Raw genomic sequence first — 22,156 nt, forward strand, 5'->3', positions numbered from 1 at the left:
CATTGGAAGAAACATTACACAGCAAAAAATAATGATGCAGTTTTTTCAGGAGTTGCAAGTGGGATTAATAGGGACGTTTACCCTATATTGTGCAGCCCCAGCTCAGTCACTTTTGAAGTGGAAAGAAATGTACAGAGATGTCTTATCGATTTATTTATTGTTGCATATTTTTCCTGTAATGGAATCTGAGTATGTTACATTACTATGTTTGTGATCAGGAAAGAATAGTAAAACATATTCAGCGACTTTTCTAATCAGGCTTAATTGTGATTTTCAGGTGTACTTCCAACTTTCCAGGTGTTCCTGAAAAAGTTGCAGCATGAAAAGCCCATGCTCCACGCACTGCATGCCGAAATGATGCTACTGGTCAGGGAACTTCTCTCCATGTTCATGAAGCCTGTTTACATCCCCCTGAGTGTGAAGGGCTTGTTGAAGCTTGATGTTCAGAAGAGAGACCTGCAGTACCCTGACCAAAGGTTGTCTGTGGGGAGATTCAGCTTCTCTACCTTAACACTAGAACAGCCGTGAGGTGTTAAACAGCACCAGTGAGTACAAAAAAAATTCTACCTTTGCACTCGATCACATTTCAGGACCCTCCTTTCATGACTTTTCCTAGATATGTGCGTTCTACCACCCAGCATTTTTACATTTTCAAAATCGAGTTAGTATAAAGCGTTTTAGCAGTATTTCTGTGTGTGTCTGTGTATTTGTGGCTGCTATCTTTTTCTCCAAGCCTGCAATTCTCTTTTATATCAGCAGATGTAGCAAGGGGGCACACACTGTGCTCAAATTCAGGCTTCCGTGCTGAATGAGACACAGTGCATAAGACTGATATTTGTGTTTATATATAGGCTATAATAACAATCAAAATAAGATATGTATATGTGCAGACAGTTATGAAAATGATAAACTGTACAGTATGTCTCCCAATCAATGTTCGTTCAGACAATACAACCAAAGGCGTAAAAATACTGATGTTCTCATAATGTAATTATAGATATAGCTAAATTAGACTGTAGACTGCTATGGAGGTATATTGAAACCAATATATATGTTATGAAGGCCCACAGTTTTAGAGCCAGTTTTAGTTTACCCGAAATTCAGCCCTTTTGCCCTGTTATTTCCTTTCTTATTTTTCATACTATTTCTGTACGTTTTATGAAGGTGTATGTATTATTATTGTAATGTTTATGTATATGTTTGATGACGTGGTATATCCGGGGTGTGTCCGTGACCGGATGCTAGGTTCGGTGGTGTATATATAAGAGACGGAAGTAGTCCGTGAGTCAGTGTGTGATGAGAATCAGAACGAGAGAGACCAAACGAGAGAGAGTAACGAGAAGCCCATCTAAGATGGCGGATTCAGCAACACGCACACCGTGCAGAAGCTGAGGACGCCAGGAAAGTGATTATCGAGTTCAGAGCTGTATAGCCCGTTTAGTTGTGTCCCCGTTAGACAGCCTTGCCAGCAGCCGGCTGTTAAACGTTGGACCAAGCGAGACGCCAAACTGGACAGAATCGTCGCCTCCACGAGCGGACTGCGACCGAACGCTGACTCCATCGGAGCTTCGACGTGGACCACCCGGACCTGAGCCCTTCACCCCTCGGCGCGGACTACGAAGAAGGCCCTTTCCCTCCGCGTTGCTACGTCACCCCCCCCCTTTCGTCTGCTACCTGCCTCGACGCACATGCCATCCGACCAGGCCTCAACGCGCACCACAGCCCTGGACTATAAGCCTGTTCAGGCCAGAGACTATGAGTGAGTGATTGAGTGTGTGTGTGGCCGGCGGGGAGGGAATGTATATATCTGGGGATGTATACATCAGTCATGTAAATAAATGTGTTGTTCATATGTGATACTGTTACCGTGTGTTAGTTGTTTGTATGCTAATTCCAAGGCTAATGCTAATGCTAATTCCAAGGCTAATGCTAATGCTAATTCCATGCTAATGCTAATGCTAATTCCATGCTAATGCTAACGATAGTAACTGCTAGTCTAACGGTTTGCTGGCGCCCCCTGCCTGTATCCTCCTACACTGCCTATTTAGCTTAGAGTTAGTTAGATAACCAGCCCCTTCCTAAATTATACAGTCCTTTTCAGCTACTCCCTGGTTACAATTGGTCCTTCGAGCCGGATAGGTAGTGTAGTGATAGCATGGCTGAGCGCAGCCAACCAGACCAGACAGTTACCCCCCCTTCTCCGCCCCCTGAGCCAGAGCCACGACCACAGAGAGTCCCGCGGTTGCCTCCGAGGTTACAGGAGTATGAGCTTGAGCTCGAAAGCTCACTGAGTGGTAGCGAGGAGCGCACTCCACGGGATACAGTGGTCGGAGAGGCCGAGGTGTCCGCCGGCGCGCGGGTGGCTAGCACTGAGACAGCCCTCAAAGAGCACCAGCCTGAGGATGAGATGGCAGAACCGCAGGGTTTTGCCGTGGAAACGGAAGAACAGGAAGGAGAGGCCCGGTCCGACAGCGCCTGCGGGCGGAAGAGGGAGGGCCTCAGCCTTAACGATCTGCCTCCCAGTACGGCGCGCTCGAGACCTAGCTCCTGCCGCTCAGTGGCTTCCTACCGGTCCAGGGTTTCCGTGGGCAGTTCTGCCTCTGGGGCGGATAGCCTGCACTCCAGAGGGAGTAGTGCCGCGCTGTCCGAATATATGCGCCAACAGGCCGAGATGGCGTTAGAGCGGGAGCGCCAACAGGCCGAGATGGCGTTAGAGCGGGAACGACTCCAGTTCGAGCGTGAACGCCTCCAGTGCCAGGAGGCGCTAGAACGCGAACGCCTCCAGATGAACGGAGCGGAACGCGCGGCGGAGAGACAGCGCCAGGAGGCGCTAGAACGTGAACGCTTCCAGATGGAGCGCGACCGCCTCCAGGCGGAGAGACAGCGCCAGGAGGCGCTAGAACGTGAACGCTTCCAGATGGAGCGCGACCGCCTCCAGATGGAGAGAGAGCAACTGCACGCGGAGAAGATGGAGGAAGTGATGCAGACCATGCGCGACGTGTGCATCAGCAGAGCTCCGTCGGCCCGTAGCTCCAGAGCATCATCCGCACGGCCCTCTCGAGTGCCATCTCCTGAACCCCCCGCCGATGGCTCCATGACCCCCGCCATGACTGTCCAACTACAGGCCCAGCTGACCACCTGGAAGGAAGAGGACCAGGGACCCGACCGCTACGCGGCCCAGAGGGAGCCAGCGTCGCTGCCCGGGAGGGGAGCCATCCCCCAAGAGCGTAGCACACCCCTAGGTCCTCCAGTGCACCAAAATGCATGCAGGCCGGACACCCAGACCGTCACTCCAGCCCCGATGATCCACTACAGGATGTTCCCCCAGGTGGAGGGACCCAAGTTCCCCTTCTTCAAGGACGAGGACAGGAGCCAGTATGTGGAGCTACGCATCTGCCTAGACACGCTCTTGGACGACTCCTGCTCAGAGTCCTACAAATATGCGATTCTCCTTCAGCATGTGAGGAACCCCAGAGCCCACAACATGGTACTGGCCCATGCCTCCGCACCGACACCTTACACCAGAGCGCTCGCTGACTTGGATGCCCGCTACGGTCGTCCCTGGAACCACGCCCTTGCTGAACTGCAAGCCCTCGAACAGCAGGCCCCCATCAAGGATGACCGGGCGCTGGATGACTTCGCGCTCCGCGTGCACACCTTGGTTGGAATGCTGAAGACGCAGGGCCCAGCTGGCGCCAGCGAGATCAACAGCACCTCCAACGTAGAGCGGCTGCTCCGCAAGATCCCACGCTTCCGGCAGGAGAGGTTCCGGCGACAGCAGCGCGTTCGTAACCCCGGGAAGTTGGGTCTGAGCATGGCTGCCTTCGCGGAGTTCCTACTGGAGGAAGTGCATGACACCAACGTAGACGCCATGGGTTACGCTGAGCCGAAGAAGGAGAGGGAGAAGGGAGACCGCTGGGACCGGCCGAGCTCGAACAGAGGACGCCCAGTAGGAGTGCTGCACACGGAGGAGGAGCCTCGGAGAGAGAGGAAAGCCCGACCTGAGGGAAAGGATTCCTCTCAACCCCCTCAAAAGGGGCGGAGAGGTCCACCGCCATGTCCGTACTGCACCAGCGAGCACTGGTTCAATGAGTGCAGTGACTTCAACAACCTGAGTACCGAGGACAAGCAGAGGTGGCTCGAGGAGAACAAGAGGTGCTGGAACTGTGGGCGCGACCATCTGGCTAAGAACTGCACCTTGAGGAGAAAGTGCAATCGCTGTGAGGAGGTCCACCTCAACATTCTACACGAGGTCTCCCTCGCCAGGTCCACGGAGGGCACCAGAAGCCCTAGGTCCGGTCGCGCACCGGAAGAGGAAACCCCTGTCTACTACCTAGACCCAACCCAGAGCAGCGGCTCCAAGGTCCTACTGAAGGTGGTGAAGGTCCGACTCCACCACAACAACGCTGTGTACGACACGTACGCCGTTCTAGACGACGGGTCGGAACGGACCATCCTCCTCCAGGAGGCAGTGCGCCGGTTGGGGCTCCACGGGACTGAGGAGAAGCTGACTCTGCGCACGATACGTCGCGACCTTAAAGAGGTCACCGGGGCGAGAATCAACTTCTCTATCTCCCCGGCGGGGAGGCCGTCGGATAGACATCGGCTTCAGAATGTCTTCACCGCCGACCAGCTAGCGCTCTCCCGCTACGACTACCCCCTGGAGAGGTTACGCGCAAGATATCCCCACCTACGGCGAGTAGACCTACATCCGATAGAAGGAGCGGAGCCAACCCTTCTCATCGGCTCGGACAACGCTGCACTGATCGTGTCGCTCCGTCCTCCGCTGAGAGGACCACGAGGCTGCCCGATGGCTGTTAAGACTGCGCTTGGGTGGGCCCTCCAAGGCGCTACCGAGTGGAGAGATAGAGACGGGAGAGCTACGTCATCCCTCCATGTCCGCACCGAAGAAGTGCAGACCATCAACTGCCTTCACACCAGTGTGGACTCCATGAATGCGGCGCTGCTAGACAACGTCCAGAAGCTGTGGACGCTAGACGTCGCGCCCTACAAGAATGAGAAGCTCTACGTACGGTCAAAGGAGGACGTCTACGCCCTAGACCTCCTTAAAGCAAAGACAGTGCGTATCGAAGTCCAGGGCGTTAAGAGATACGTCACACCACTACTCCGCAGAGAACTCATGCCAGAGTTTCGAGTATCCCCTCGAACCGTCCTACAGTGTCTGACCAGCACTGAGAAGCGTATGAGGAAGGACGAGGTCCTTGCTGCTTCTTACCGAACGGAGATGAAGAAACTGACGGAGTCCGGTCTGGTGAAGAAGCTTGAGCCAGCCGAGGCGAACCAGAGTGCCGAGTCTTGGTACCTCCCGCACCACAATGTTCACCACAACGGGAAGAACCGAGTGGTCTTCAACTGTAGCTACCAGGTGGGGAAGCTCAACCTCAACCACTATCTTCTCCCTGGTCCAACCTTGACCCCAGCCCTCTTGGGAGTTCTGGTGCGCTTCCGTCAGCAGCCGATCGCAGTCAGTGGTGACATTAAGCGAATGTTTCACCAGGTCAGGATGTTGGAGGAAGACAAGCCACTCATGAGGTTTCTCTGGAGAGAGGACCCGAGCGACCCCGACCCCTCTATCTACCAGTGGGAGGTGCTACCCTTCGGGACAACCTGCAGCCCCTGCTGCGCTACCTATGCGCTACAGACTCACGCCGCGCAGGAGACGGCACCTCCTGGAGTGTTTGACGCCGTCCATAAGAGCTTTTACGTGGACAACTGCCTCCACAGTTCGAAGACAGCCACGGAAGCCCGTCAGCTAGTCCAGGACCTGCGTGCTCATCTCCAGGAGGGTGGATTTGAGATCTGCCAGTGGGCCAGCAACGACCCGCAAGTCATCAGAGACCTCCCGAAGGAGGCCACCTCGACCAGCAGCGAGGCTTGGGTCTCTCACTCACCAGATGATGCTCAGGAGATGACGCTCGGACTTATCTGGCAGTTCCAGACCGACACTCTACGCTATCGCAATAAGCCTGCCAAGCCTCAACGCGTCACGATGAGAACGATATACAGCACTCTAGCGAGCCAGTACGACCCACTGGGATATATCGCTCCCTTCACGACGATGGCCAAGGTGCTTGTCCGGGAGCTGTGGACCCAAGAACGAGGATGGGACGATCCTCTGCCTCGTCACCTAGAAGAGAAGTGGAAGGCCTGGGAGCAGGAACTTCCCACTCTCCAGCACATCAAGCTGCAGCGGAGCTACTTCCCTCCCTCCACGGACCTAGAGAGGAGTGTCATCACGCTACATGTATTCTGCGACGCCTCGGAGATGGCGTACGGGTCCGTGGCATACGTCAGAGCGGCAGAGCTTGGAGGTGAAGTCCACGTCTCGTTTGTCCTGGCACGTTCCCGAGTGGCGCCGAAAAAGCAACAGTCCATCCCAAGACTGGAGCTGTGTGCTGCCCTGAACGGCGCGCAACTGGGAAGGTTCCTGCTCGACGAGCTCCAGCTACCTCTGAAGAGCGTCACCATGTGGTCAGACTCCACTACCGTCCTCCAGTGGTTGAAGTCCAGCTCATGTCGGTATAAGGTGTTCGTGGGCACCCGAGTCGCAGAGATTCTGGAGTTGACTGAGGTGAACTGCTGGCGTTATGTAGACACCAAGAGGAACCCTGCTGACGTCATCACGAGAGGGGCAACTCTACAGGATCTGGCTGAGCCCCACCTGTATCACACGGGACCAGACTTCCTACAGGAGCGGGAGTCAGAGTGGCCAGCCACGCCGGCGTTAGCCGAAGACAGAGAGGACAAAGAGCTGCGTAAGACGTTGTTCTGCGGAGTCACCCAGGTCGTAGACCCTGAGACTACTCCAGGAGAGGAGTGTGAGACGCTCGAAGAGCTGCAGAAGAGGATGTTCTGCTCCAAGGCCGGTCTACCCCTAGATACTACGCTCAGCGCCGAAGATTACACCGCGGCGGAGCTCCTGGTGCTGCAGAGTGCCCAACAGGATGCCTTCTCCCGAGAGCGGGAGTGTCTCGAGAAAGGGAAGCCGATCCCCTCGGACAGTAGACTCCGCGGCTTAGCTCCAGAGCTCGACGGTGTTCTCATTCGCGTGGGTGGCAGACTGCGCCGCGCTCAAGATCTAGACCTGGACACGAAGCATCCCATCGTGCTTCCCACTAAGCATCAGGTCACCAGGTTGGTCATCAAGCACCATGATGACAAAGTGCAGCACGCGGGTGGAGAGCGTGTCTTCGCGGAGGTACGACGGAGATTCTGGATACTCCATGGACGGGAGGCGGTACGGAGATATCAAAGGTCCTGCTCGGACTGCCAGAGGTGGCGAGCCACGCCGCCGCAGCCCATGATGTCCGATCTGCCCGAGGACCGGCTGCGACTGAGACAGGCTCCGTTCCACTCTACTGGGGTCGACTGTTTCGGGCCACTCCTAGTCCGAAACCGGCGAGCCTCCGAAAAGCGGTGGGGCATCATCTACACGTGCCTGACGACGAGAGCAATGCACCTGGAAGTTCTGCACCAGCTCACAAGCGACAGCTTCCTCATGTCCTTCAAGAGGTTCACCTCCAGGCGAGGGACCCCTAAGACCCTCCGGTCGGACAGAGGCACCAACTTCGTCGGTGGTGAGGCCGAGCTGAGGGCGAGCTACGCTGCGATGACTGAGGAGGCCCGTGACCGACTCGCCTCCCAGCAAGTGAAGTTTGAGTTCAACCCCCCAAATGCTCCACACTTCGGGGGAGCCTGGGAGCGGGAGATTCGCTCAGTAAAGAACGTCCTACGTACCATTCTCGGACAGAAGGTGCCTACCGATGAGGTGCTCCAGACTGTGCTAGCAGAGATTGAGGGCATCTTGAACTCCCGGCCCCTAGGCTATACCTCCAGTGATGTAGCAGATCTGGATCCCATCACGCCTAACTTCTTGCTGATGGGGCGGCGAGACTCTGCACTGCCTCAGGTAGTCTACGACCCTGCAGAGCTCACCGGAAGAAGATGGTGGAGGCACAGCCAGGTGCTCGCGGACCAGTTCTGGAAGCAGTTCATACTGCACTACCTGCCGACCCTGCAAGTCAGGCAGAAGTGGACGAGGGAGAGAGACAACTTGTCCGAAGGTGCCGTGGTACTGGTGATCGACCAGTCCCTTCCACGCGCCGCCTGGCAGACAGGCAGAGTGACCAAGGTCCTGCCGGGTCCGGATGGAAGGGTGCGGACGGCCATCGTGGACGTTGGTGGTCGCACTTACACCCGACCTGTGGCACGCCTGATTGAGCTCCCTCAAATTACCAAGGACACTATCACCTCCTACCTCACGCTGCTAGAGCAGCCTAGCCAGTGTGCCTTCTTAGTTAACTGAAACCGAGGGTTTCATGGGGCGGCTGTTATGAAGGCCCACAGTTTTAGAGCCAGTTTTAGTTTACCCGAAATTCAGCCCTTTTGCCCTGTTATTTCCTTTCTTATTTTTCATACTATTTCTGTACGTTTTATGAAGGTGTATGTATTATTATTGTAATGTTTATGTATATGTTTGATGACGTGGTATATCCGGGGTGTGTCCGTGACCGGATGCTAGGTTCGGTGGTGTATATATAAGAGACGGAAGTAGTCCGTGAGTCAGTGTGTGATGAGAATCAGAACGAGAGAGACCAAACGAGAGAGAGTAACGAGAAGCCCATCTAAGATGGCGGATTCAGCAACACGCACACCGTGCAGAAGCTGAGGACGCCAGGAAAGTGATTATCGAGTTCAGAGCTGTATAGCCCGTTTAGTTGTGTCCCCGTTAGACAGCCTTGCCAGCAGCCGGCTGTTAAACGTTGGACCAAGCGAGACGCCAAACTGGACAGAATCGTCGCCTCCACGAGCGGACTGCGACCGAACGCTGACTCCATCGGAGCTTCGACGTGGACCACCCGGACCTGAGCCCTTCACCCCTCGGCGCGGACTACGAAGAAGGCCCTTTCCCTCCGCGTTGCTACGTCACCCCCCCCCTTTCGTCTGCTACCTGCCTCGACGCACATGCCATCCGACCAGGCCTCAACGCGCACCACAGCCCTGGACTATAAGCCTGTTCAGGCCAGAGACTATGAGTGAGTGATTGAGTGTGTGTGTGGCCGGCGGGGAGGGAATGTATATATCTGGGGATGTATACATCAGTCATGTAAATAAATGTGTTGTTCATATGTGATACTGTTACCGTGTGTTAGTTGTTTGTATGCTAATTCCAAGGCTAATGCTAATGCTAATTCCAAGGCTAATGCTAATGCTAATTCCATGCTAATGCTAATGCTAATTCCATGCTAATGCTAACGATAGTAACTGCTAGTCTAACGGTTTGCTGGCGCCCCCTGCCTGTATCCTCCTACACTGCCTATTTAGCTTAGAGTTAGTTAGATAACCAGCCCCTTCCTAAATTATACAGTCCTTTTCAGCTACTCCCTGGTTACAATATAGATTATATATATAGATTATATATACAACCTGATTGGATTAAATAAGATTCTGTTGTGATTGTGTTGACATTGTTGTGATTGCAAAATAAATCTTGGTTATGTAATGTGTAAAGAACATGATGACACGAATGCCTTTTATGATGATATGCAAAAGGGACAATCTGTGTCTATGAATCTTGAACAATCACCGGTTGAATATGCTAATATAGGAACAGTGCCTAAAACCCCACTTCAAAAGGTTGTTATTCAAAGGCAGCATCCAAAGCCTACTAACACATTGCACAGTAAAAGAGAACATGATCAAATGTCAACAATGAATAATCAGTCAACAATGGATAATCTTATCAATCAAGACACCATGTCCAATGTAGAGCAAAAACATGACATCGCTGATATCCTTCTTACTCAGCAGAAACTTGCTTTACTTCCTGTGAGGGAAATGAATACATTTGATGGAGACCCAATGAATTTCCTACCCTTTATGCGTGCTTTTGAACATTGTATTGAGGACAAGACCAGTAGCAATCCAGACAGGCTTTATTTCCTGGAACAGTACACCACTGGACAGTCACGAGACTTGGTGCGTAGCTGCATGCATATGCAACCAGACAGAGGCTATGCTGAAGCTAAGAAGCTACTTGAAAAGAATTTTGGAAATGAAATCAAGATAACCAGTGCCTACATGGAAAAAGCCTTGAACTGGCCAAGCATAAAGGCTGAAGATGGAAAGTCACTACAGGCCTATGCACTGTATGCAAATATATTCAATGGCATGATCTCTTTCTGATCGTTTCCGATCACCACACAAAGGATGCCTCCAACAAGCCCTTCAAACCATCCCCCACCAGAAAGGTTGTACTTACAGGAAAGTAAGGAGAAGAAGGAAGAGAGTATATTGACAATTGATAATAAGATATTGATAATGTATTTCGCTGTCGACCAAAATCGTTTGAAATGACGTGCTTGTGCATTGAATGACACTATGTACAGCGCTGTCAATTTTTTAAATAATGCAATAGGCTATATATATGAATGTTCAGTTGTGATATGAAGTAGCCAACAATTCTCATGTCGACCATGATAATAATAGGCTACAACAAGGTTGTACATAGATATACGCAGATTCATATTTGGATAGTTGATTTTGGCACCATTGTATAGTAGCCAATTGCAGAGAGTATACATTATTTTGTTTGTTTACTGCACATTATAAATGAAATGATGTGTATTAATTATTTTGTTTGTTTGAATCCTCACTGTGTTCATGTTATAATGTTTAGTGAACAAACAATTGTTGGGTGTTTGCCACAAATCGGAATTCTCTTGCCGTGAAATGTGTACTCGACATGCGCTCTGCGCTGCGGGCTACATTTGATTATGTAATCATCAACGATTGATTAGTAGGCCATTGTTTATCAAAGATGAATCCTGACAATTGAATTCCATTTGAGATCGAGACTCGGTAGCCTAATAGTGATAATGAGTTCAATCTGTAAACAGTTATCGTCTCAATAGGACGGCCAATGTAATGCGTTGTTTTTTTGATTTTGCATTCCTTGTTTCGTGGTAAACTAATCTCTTTCTGATCGTCCCGTTCACAAAAACCTAAGGTGCATAAGTCACGTAATATGGTGAAATAAATGTTCGTTCAGACAATCACTGTATGGGACAACTCGTTTCTAGGTAACAATGTAAAGTAGTGTTCTAGTTAACTAGGTAACAATGTAAAGTAGTGTTCTAGTTAACTAGGTAACAATGTAAAGTAGTGTTCTAGTTAACTAGGCAACAATGTAAAGTAGTGTTGTAGTTAACTAGGTAACAATGTAAAGTAGTGTTCTAGTTAACTAGGTAACAATGTAAAGTAGTGTTCTAGTTAACTAGGTAACAATGTAAAGTAGTGTTGTAGTTAACTAGGTAACAATGTAAAGTAGTGTTGTAGTTAACTAGGTAACAATGTAAAGTAGTGTTCTAGTTAACTAGGTAACAATGTAAAGTAGTGTTCTAGTTAACTAGGTAACAATGTAAAGTAGTGTTCTAGTTAACTAGGTAACAATGTAAAGTAGTGTTGTAGTTAACTAGGTAACAATGTAAAGTAGTGTTCTAGTTAACTAGGTAACAATGTAAAGTAGTGTTCTAGTTAACTAGGTAACAATGTAAAGTAGTGTTCTAGTTAACTCGGTAGCAGTGGGGATTACTCACCCAATCCATTGCGCTGTTGCAGTGTTTTGTGATTCTCAACAACGTCAAAACGTAGTTCCCTGTTTCAAAAGAAACAAGTCCGAAAATGTTGATTGGGGTGACGACATGTGGACCAAAAGACTAGAACCAGACCAGAGTTTGAACCCCGGCTGGCCACATGTCGAAGTGTCCTTGGGCAAGACACTGAACCCCAAATTGCTCCCAATGAGCGGGTCGGCGCCTTGCATGGTAGCTTGCCGCCATTGGTGTGTGAATGGGTGAATGGGTGAATGAGAGCCGCTGTAAAGTGCTTTGGAATAAGGCGCTATATAAGTGCAGTCCGTTTACATATGTCCAGACCCCATATCCACTGACCTCCAGCTCTCATCCTGTCTTGTCCAGCCTGAACTGACCCTCCTCCCCTCCCCTCCAGGCCTTGTCCAGCCTGTACTAACCCTCCTCCCCTCCCCTCCAGGCCATGTCCAGCCTGTACTGACCCTCCTCCCCTCCTCTCCAGACATGTCCAGCCTGTACTGACCCTCCTCCCCTCCCCTCCAGACATGTCCAGCCTGTACTGACCCTCCTCCCCTCCCCTCCAGACATGTCCAGCCTGTACTGACCCTCCTCCCCTCCCCTCCAGGCCATGTCCAGCCTGCTGAAGCACGGCGTGATCACGCTGAGTCAGGAGAACCTGGCGGTTCTGTCTGAGCGCTGCCGCGACCCGGCCGTGTCCGTGAAGAAGAAGGCCCTGCAGAGCCTGGGGGAGCTGCTCAGCGTGAGTCTGACTTCCTGTTTCTACTTCCTGTTTCCTGTCTGGCATCATCCACCATACTGAAACTGTGTGAACGGTGTCAGCTGGACTCTGGGGGGTATTCCATCAATGTCGCTGTGTAGGAGGCAGGCTAATTTATGTGGTGCCCCAACTAGATACAGATACAAATACAGAATACTTTATTTATCCCCAAAGGGAAATTCAGTTTCCACTGTTCATGGCCACAAACACAATGATCACACAACAACACACTCACCACTGGAGCTCAGCACCCAGCCCACGGTTCACAAGTGCAAGTCTGACAGCTCAAGTTTAAGAACAGTTCAATAAATACATAAAAAGTGCATAAGTTTACAATTCAAGTTTAAGAACAGATTCAGGGATGCAAAAAGAAGTGCATAAAAAGTAAAAAGTGCATAGGATATGGCAGGACCCCCCCCCTGATATGCACACAGCCTCCCCTACCCCTAACCACCCCCCCTGTCCCCAGTGTGCGAATTAAATCACGGTGTGCGGGGGAGCCCAGGGATTAAAGCAAAAAAATATATATCTCCTGACGGGAAAAAAAATTCAGGCCAAATCGGGGCCGGTGGCTTTCCGTGCGCAAAGCGCGCGTGCGATTTTCCGTTCTACGTTCTAATGCTTTGACTTTTCTTTCGAAAAATGTGAATACATTTCCGCGTTGTCGAAAATCAATGACACATCGCTAGTCATTATTTTTGAATAATAAATGTGTGGACTGACGATGTAGCGCAGCCTAACTTATTCTAATAATTATTTAACATAGTTTTATTGTGATAATTATTCCCCCCTCCTCCCAGACTTACAAGGTCACATTATTATTGGATTGGTTGTTTGCGTGCCGGGTGAAGTTAGCTAAACATTTAACCTGCTAGCAAGAGAAACATCATGTCACTCTCCAAAGGTCTAAAGAGGAAAGTTGACGGTGGAAACAGGGCATTTAGGAATGGACAGTGAACTATGCGTTCATCCTACCTGGTTTCATCAATGCAAAGCCGTTGTGAGACTCACATTTTCCGTGCTCACAATGAATGTTCCCTTCCACCTATACATGCGAGTCGTCCTTTTCGTCAATGAATGTGATAAAGACGCACTGACTAGAGCAGGGGTCGGCAATTAGGTTTGGCCTCGGGCCCAAAAAAATTTGAGCCACTAGATGGCGGGCCCGAACGTTTTTTTTTTTTTTTTTTTTCTTTTTTTTTTTCCTAACACCAGGGGAGCCACCCCTCCTAAATTTCGTTGTTTGGTACCTGTACTGTAGCAATGACAATAAAGACCATTCATTCATTCCATTCATTCATTCATTCATTCATAAGTAAGTAATTGATTGTTAAAAAATGTGACACGTTCTAATGCTTTGACTTTTCTTTCGAAAAATGTACACATCGCTAGTCAACTAACACAGCTTGTTTTGTGAGCCTGCTAACAATGTAAAGTAGTGTTGTAGTTAACTAGGTAACAATGTAAAGTAGTGTTGTAGTTAACTAGATAACAATGTAAAGTAGTGTTGTAGTTAACTAGGTAACAATGTAAAGTAGTGTTGTAGTTAACTAGGTAACAATGTAAAGTAGTGTTCTAGTTAACTAGGTAACAATGTAAAGTAGTGTTCTAGTTAACTAGGTAACAATGTAAAGTAGTGTTGTAGTTAACTAGGTAACAATGTAAAGTAGTGTTGTAGTTAACTAGGTAACAATGTAAAGTAGTGTTGTAGTTAACTAGGTAACAATGTAAAGTAGTGTTGTAGTTAACTAGGTAACAATGTAAAGTAGTGTTGTAGTTAACTAGGTAACAATGTAAAGTAGTGTTGTAGCTAACTAGGTAGCAGTCCAATCCATTACGTTGCAGTATTTTGGCTTGACTAGCAAGTTTGTGTTGTGATTCTCAACAACGTTGAAACGTAGTTTCACCCTTTTCCATAGTTTTGAATAATAAATGTGTGGACTGACGATGTAGCGCAGCCTAGCTTATTCTAATAATTATTTAACATACTTTCATTCTGAATGATTCCCCCCTCCTCCCAGACAAGGTCACATTATTATTGGATTGGTTGTTTGCCTGCCGGGTGAAGTTAGCTAAACATTTAACCTGCTAACTAGCAAGAGAAACATCATGTCACTCTCCAAAGGTCTAAAGAGGAAAGTTGACGGTGAAAACAGGGCATTTAAAGAGGAATGGACAGCGAACTATAATGTTCATCCTACCTGGTTTCATCAACGCAAAGCCGTTGTGAGACTCACATCTTCCGTGCTCACAATGTTCCCTTTCTATACATGCGAGTCGTCCTTTTCCTCAATGAATGTGATAAAGACGCACGAGAGGAATCGATTGATGCAAAAAAAAACTTGAGAACTGCCTGCGGATTAAAGTGACGTCCATATAACCAGATATCAAGCAAATACTGACCGATGGGAGATGCCACTTTTCACATTAAGTGAGTACCAAGCCTGTCGTTATTGTATTTAATAACCTAATTGTATTTTTTATATTTTGAATGAATGGCTCATTGTAATTATTATCCCTAATAGCGTGTTTGCTCTGTCGTTTCAGGAGCATAGGCCTATGCACCACCACCCCTCGCATAAGCGGATTACTTTTCTTTCTTTTCTTTTTTTCACCGATTTTGTTGTCAATGTTTTTCAGAATATTAAACTGAATTTGCTTTGTTACTGTTCATATGTGTGTTGCAGTCACATATACGTAAACATTACGTTTGAATTATTTACTGAGCTGGTGTTATTTTTTTCAAACCACACACGGCTATTTCAGCACTACACGTTGTCCACCTACTTATGATTCACTATGAGGGGTTCAGCGTCAGTGCGCTTCGGTGCACCCCGCTGCCTGATTGTCTGTCCCTGTGTCATTCACTCTCAACATGGATAAAAGTACAATAAGCATTATTCAGGTGGAGGTAGATTCTCTATTCGGACATTATAGGCGCTATATGTGGGACTGTCGGTCCGATATTGTAAAAAAAAAAAAAAAAAGAAAAAAAAAAGTGGATTCTCAAAATATTCTGCTGGGCCAAATATTATTGGTGATGGGCCAGCAATGGCCCGCGGGCCGCCTATTGCCGACCCCTGGACTAGAGGAATCGATTGGTGCATAAAAACCTTGAGAACTGCCGGATTAAAGTGACGTCCATAATAATAATAAATAATAATAATACATTAGACTTAGCGCTTTTCTAGACACTCAAAGACGTCCATATCACCAGATAGCCAACAAATAGTGACCGATGGGAGATGCCAGTTTTCTCATTAAGTGAGATTTAATAGCCTAATATTATTTTTTCTATTTTTTATGAATGGCTCATTGTAATTATTATCCCTGGTAATGTAGCGTGTTTGCTCTGTCGTTTCAGGAGCATATAGGCTAAGCGGATTCAGCTTCTTTTTTTTTTTTTGCGCCGATTTAGTTGTCAATGTTTTTCATAAAATTAAACTGCATTTGCTTTGTTACTGTTCACATGTGTGGTGCAGTCACATTCACATAGCCTATAAGTAAACATTAAGTTTGAATTATTTACTGAGCTGGCACCATGTCCACCTACTTATCACTATGAGGGGTTCAGCGTCAGTGCACCCCGCTCTGTTACCTTCGCATAGTTGTAGCCAATAAAGGCCTATATGTAGGCTATATAGGCTATTATATATCATTTATATACCTAATACCAACATCTAAATAGATTGTATGCCTCTACAAATCATATTACACCAGGTAAAATCCGTCACAACTTAAATCCATCGCAATTTGGAATATTTTAGAGCTCCCCCAAAATTTCACAAACCATGTTTCCAGGGGAGCTCATGTCACCACTAGGGGAGCTATAGCTCCCCGAGCTCCCCCTTATTTCGCACCCTGCCTGTCCCTACCACCCCCCGCCCCCCCCTCCCCGTTCGCTGACTCTGTGTTCCATGTTACTTGTTGTTTTTTGTGTTTTCCGTATCTCCTATATTGTCAGCGTCTTTGAGCCTCGGAAAAGCGCTATATAAATTCAATGAATTATTATTATTATTCCCTGCTGGGTCTACTCATTTAGTAGTACTAGTGGTCGTTGTGTGTAAATAGCAGCTTAGCATTGTAAAGACTATGGTCATTTGACCCCCGAGGCGGCTCTTATAGTCGGTAACATAGACACGGCTGTTCTGCTGTTAAAAAACCGTGCCCTGCTGACATGCTCTCTTCTCCTTACTCTCCTTGCTTTCCTGTCTATCTAAACTATCTCTGTCCAATAACAAAGATAAATATGAGTGGGACTGCCCCACTCAGAAAGAAATAACCTTTAAACCAACGTGTGTCTCTCCCCCCAGGCCCAGCCAGAGAGCACTCTGGTCCAGAAGGCGTGGCTGGGCGGGGTGGTGCCGGCCGTGGTGGACCCAGAGAGCTCGGTGCACGAGAAGGCCCTGGAGTGTCTGGACCAGGTGATCCTCAGCCAGGTGAGGCGCCACGCCTCCCACACCTCCGCCCCCGAGAGGCTCACCTGGGCCCTGCTGGTTCTGCTGTGTGAAGACTGCAAGGACCTCAGGTAGGATGACACACCTGCTGCCTGCGTGTCTGGGCAGCCATGACAGTAGATGTGTGTGTGTGTGTGTGTGTGTGTGTGTGTGTGTGTGTGTGTGTGTGAAGACCACGCTCACGTGTGATATGTAGCACACTGCACGAGAAGGGTCCAGCTGCAGGCTTGCAGCCAGGGGCCGAAAGGAATGTGAGGACGGAATGGAATGTGAGGACGGAATGGAATGTGCCTGTGTGTTGATTGCTATCTGCGCATGCGCTTAGCACGAGCGAGCCTGTGGCATGTTAGAACAATGTAGGTAAGGGAAAGTCGGCAAGTCAGATCCGTAACTTCGGGATAAGGATTGGCTCTAAGGGTTATAAGCCCAGGAAAGAAAGAATGTACGTTAAAACAGCTTCTGAAAGGTTAGAAATGCTTAATTTATCGAGTGTAATGCCATGGCTAGCTAGCGCGGTGCTAACGGAGGTAGCAAGATGGCGTCGCGGGTGCAAACAAGCAAGATGGAACAGCCTCTGAAAGGTATAAATGACTTTAATATCGTTTATAATGTCCATAATATCGTGTATAATGTCCATAATATCATGTTTAATGTCCACATTATCGAGTGTAATGGCTAATTTATCGTGTATGAGGCCATGACTGAGCTAGCGCGGTGCTAACCGAGGTAGCAAGATGGCCTCGCGGGTACAAACAAAGAAAGATAGAACAGCCTCTGGAAGGTATAAATTACTTTAATATCGTTTATAATGTCCATAATATCGTGTATAATGTTCATAATATCGTGTTTAATGTTCATAATATCGAGTGTAATGGCTATTCTATCGTGTACAAGGCCATGACTGAGCTAGCGCGGTGCTAACGGAGGTAGCAAGATGGCCTCGCGGGTACAAACAAAGCAACATAGAACAGCCTCTGAAAGGTATAAATGACTTTAATATTGTGTATAATGTCCATAACATCGTGTATAATGTCCATAATATCGTGTTTAATGTCCACATTATCGAGTGTAATGTCTGAGAGACAGTGCTAGTCATCATCTATTATTTATCATCTATCCTATATGTTGGTATCTATCATCTATCACCTGTCATCTAACAGTATCATCTATCATCTATCATCTAACATTATAATCTATCATCTATCATCTATCATCTAACATTATCATCTATCATCTAACATTATCATCTATCATCTATCATCTAACATTATCATCTATCATCTATCATCTATCATCTATCATTATCATCTATCATCTATCATCTATCATCTATCATCTAACATTATCATCTATCATCTATCAGCTATCATCTATCATCTATCATCTATCATCTAACATTATCATCTATCATCTATCATCTATCATCTAACATTATCATCTATCATCTATCATTATCATCTATCATCTATCATCCATCATCTAACATTATCATCTATCATCTATCATCTAACATTATCATCTATCATCTATCATCTATCATCTATCATCTATCATCTATCATCTATCATCTATCATCTAACATTATCATCTAACATTATCATCTATCATCTATCATCTATCATCTAACATTATCATCTATCATCTATCATCTATCATCTAACATTATCATCTATCATCTATCATCTATCATCTGTCATCTAACATTATCATCTATCATCTATCATCTAACATTATCATCTATCATCTAACATTATGAATGAATGAATGGACTTTATTGTCATTGCTACAGTACTGGTACCAAACAACGAAATTTAGGAGGGGTGGCTCCCCTGGTGTTAGGAAAGGGAAAAAAAAACACTTTTAAAAAAAATCACAAGAAGGGAAGGAGCTGGTTTACATAAATAAAGGCTATGTACACAATCCACTGTACTATACTGTACAGATAGACGACTAGGGTTGTCATATTGCACAATAGTATTGTTTCACGTTATTTAAAGTGTCACAGTTTGCAGGCTTGAAATGTACATGTTTGTGCCTCAGCACTACACCTGATTTTTTCAGTCCAGCAGCTGCCATACAATCCGTCCAGACTGTCCAGGGCCCAGAACTTAGGTCTTTGCTGTGTTCAGGGCCTGGACGGCCCTGTGGTAGAAGCTGTTCTTCAGTCTGTTTGTCTTAGCGGCCAGGGTCCTGAACCGCCTTTTCGAGGGCAGCCTGGTAAAGTGTACGTACCCAGGGTGGGTCGGGTCCCTGGAGATCTTGGAGGCCTTCCTGAGACAGCGTGTGTTGTACAGCTCTTCCAGAGAGGGGAGAGGGCCCGGTGATCTCCTGTGCTGTTCTCACGACTCTCTGTAGCGCATTTCTCTCCGCTGTTGTGCAGCTGGAGAACCAGTTGCAGATGCCGTAGGTGAGGATGCTCTCCACTGCGCCGCGGTAAAAAAAAAACAGTATCTCCTGCTTGCTGTGTTCCTTCCTGAGGACTCTCAGGGTGTATAGCCGCTGTTGTGCCCTCTTGATGGTGCCTTTTGTGTTGTCCTTCCAGGTCAGGTCATCCCGCATGTGCATCCCCAGGAATCGGAGGGTTGAGACTCTCTCCACGCTCTCTCCGTCGATGAGCAGGGGCTGGATCTCAGACTTTTTCCTCCTGAAGTCTACGATGATTATCATCTATCTATCGTCTACGACGATTATCATCTATCATCTATCATCTATCATCTAACATTATCATCTATCATCTATCATCTAACATTATCATCTATCATCTATCATCTAACATTATCATCTATCATCTAACATTATCATCTATCATCTATCATCTAACATTATCATCTATCATCTATCATCTATCATCTATCATCTATCATCTAACATTATCATCTATCATCTATCATCTAACATTATCATCTATCATCTAACATTATCATCTATCATCTAACATTATCATCTATCATCTATCATCTATTATCTATCATCTAACATTATCATCTATCATCTATCATCTAACATTATCATCTACAATAATTGTATATTTCTCTATAGCAATCTAGCACAGCAAATCGACCCTGGGACCTGGACTGAAAAAACTGGCTATGATATGGGGAACTTACCACGCCAGCTCCATGGAAATGACTGTGGGGTTTTTATGCTTATGGTAAGGTCTATTTTTTTTTGGGGGGGGGGGGGGTAATTACATGCCGGCTTTTGTCAACATTATGAATAAAATTGCCTTCCGCTTTGTCTGTTCCAGTACACCCTGTCCCTTGTCCTGAACACAGGGTTTGAGTTCCATGTGGTAAGTTAGAATACCATTTAACCACAGAACAATTAGGCTAGTTAAAATAATGTTTATGTTGCACCATACTATTCATCTCGAAGAGAAGGAATACATTATGGACAAAAGATTATCCGCGTCGCTGTAATTTATTTCAGACGGACATGCCTCGGATCCGCAAGTGGTGGTGTCTCTTTCTCATGGAGCGTTTCAAAATACAAGGGTATGACAGCCCTGACCAATATGTGTATTCATTTTGGTAACACTTAATGTATAGGGTCACTGGCAGAAGATGTAAAACATCTGAAACTTAATGGAGCATTTGTTGGATGCATAAGTTAACACCCACATTCTATCAGTATAACATCATTAAAAAGATATTGGAAAAAGCCCAGGCATCAAGGCCATAGCCTTTTGCTATCCAATACTTAAAATTAATTTTGTTTGAAAGGTATGGCCAGATGTTTGCCTTTTGGAGTGACCAATGAGGCCAGAGGGTTGCTTAAGGGTAACCATAACCCGGTCTACAGAATCCCAAGCGGGAGGGCCAGCACGACAAAACTTCCAGCCCATGTCCAGGGAAGATATTGAAAGGTATTTTTTGGGTTGATTTTTGGTGCCGGCTTTGCTGTGGTAAAAATGGTAGCGGGTGCGTGGGTCAAGGAGAAATCTGAAAAGAGTGAGGTCCTGCCAGACCTGCAGTTCATCGCCAGATCGTAGTCTTATGTTCACGGTACTATCTTGCTCCTTGTGTTTTTCTAGTAACCTGCCTTCTTTCCAAACCCTGCCTTACCCCGTTTGTGTTCTCTCCCAAGATTCCCACGGACCCTCCCTCGCGTCTCCCCGGCCCCGGCTCTCGCATTCCCGCGGATCCCTGCCCCGTCTCCACGGACCCTCAGAACCCCTCGAGCCACCCCCGAACCCCTGGACACCCTTGGACGGATCTCCCGGTACCACCCTCGCCTCCTCCCTTGGACATCCCCTTTTGGACTCTCGGACTGTACTGTTGCCAGGCGCACGCACATACTGACAACACCCTGCCCGCCTACGTCACCCCGCACCCACGGTAGACCACACACATAGTCTTGACTACGCATTACACATAGGTATCCACATATCCCATACTCCAAGACTATCAGCACACCACACATTCTTCCGCATACCCCCTCCCTAAATCCTGTGAATAAACACGCCCACGGGCTAACGGATTCTCGCTCTGTGCCGCCTCTTTGGTCCCCCCGGGTAGTACCCCATAACACACACAGGTTGAGCCATTCCTCCACCTCGTTCTACAGCTGGTAAGACAGAGAGAAACGGTTGGTCCTCACAGTCACATAAACCTGACCCCCTCCAGACTCTTGAGCACAATCTTAATGAACCAGTCCAGGTGCGTTAGGATCCGTTAACGTCGGTACAGGCCAGGGTCTTGTCAACTTCTCTCTCTCTCTCTCTCTCTCTCTCTCTCTCTCTCTCTCTCTCTCTCTCTCTCTCTCTCTCTCTCTCTCTCTCTCTCTCTCTCCTGCAGGGGAAGGAGTCCAGCTGATAATGACAGCAGGCCTGTCAATACCTGAGCACCACGGCCGTCCCCCAGCTGTTCCTCCAGGGCCCTCGTCCGCCCTCCATCCATCCCTCTATCTATTTCAACCCTACCTCCTTCCTAGCTGCCACGGATTGTCAATAAAAGAAATAAACAAATAAACCTGTTCCGTCCTCTGACCTTTTAAAAGTAGACAATCTGGTTTAGGCAACTTAGATTACAAGTCAGTTTTGGGAAAAGTAAGTGAACACAGAAGAGCACAGCTTGTGATAACGGCTGCAGTGACTACTTATGAGTTTTATATTGTTAATATATTGTGTGAGCAAAAAGAAAAGAAAAATACATTTTATGAAGTATAGTTAATTTACTCATATACAGTATGTATATCCTCTGGCTTGTTTGTAGAACTGCCCTGTATTGTTGACAAAGCTAAACCCTATTGATATGAAGTCTACTGGGAACACGAGAGGATGCCGTCAGTATTGCATTACTGAGTTAAGA

General features: G+C 47.5%; 1 pseudogene across 1 annotated transcript in view; it reads left to right on the forward strand.

The window, feature by feature from the left end:
• LOC308164154 (condensin-2 complex subunit D3-L-like) overlaps positions 1-22,156 on the forward strand; it is a 51,119-nt pseudogene that overhangs the window by 11,746 nt on the left and 17,217 nt on the right. Inside the window, exons 2-5 of the transcript in view lie at positions 278-483; positions 12,238-12,372; positions 16,704-16,918; positions 20,934-21,068. The product of the transcript in view is annotated as a condensin-2 complex subunit D3-L-like (transcript). The remainder of the gene's footprint in view (positions 1-277; positions 484-12,237; positions 12,373-16,703; positions 16,919-20,933; positions 21,069-22,156) is intronic.

This window comes from Nansenia antarctica, assembly GCF_963989245.1.
Source record: "Nansenia antarctica genome assembly, chromosome: 8".
NCBI lineage: Eukaryota > Metazoa > Chordata > Actinopteri > Argentiniformes > Microstomatidae > Nansenia > Nansenia antarctica.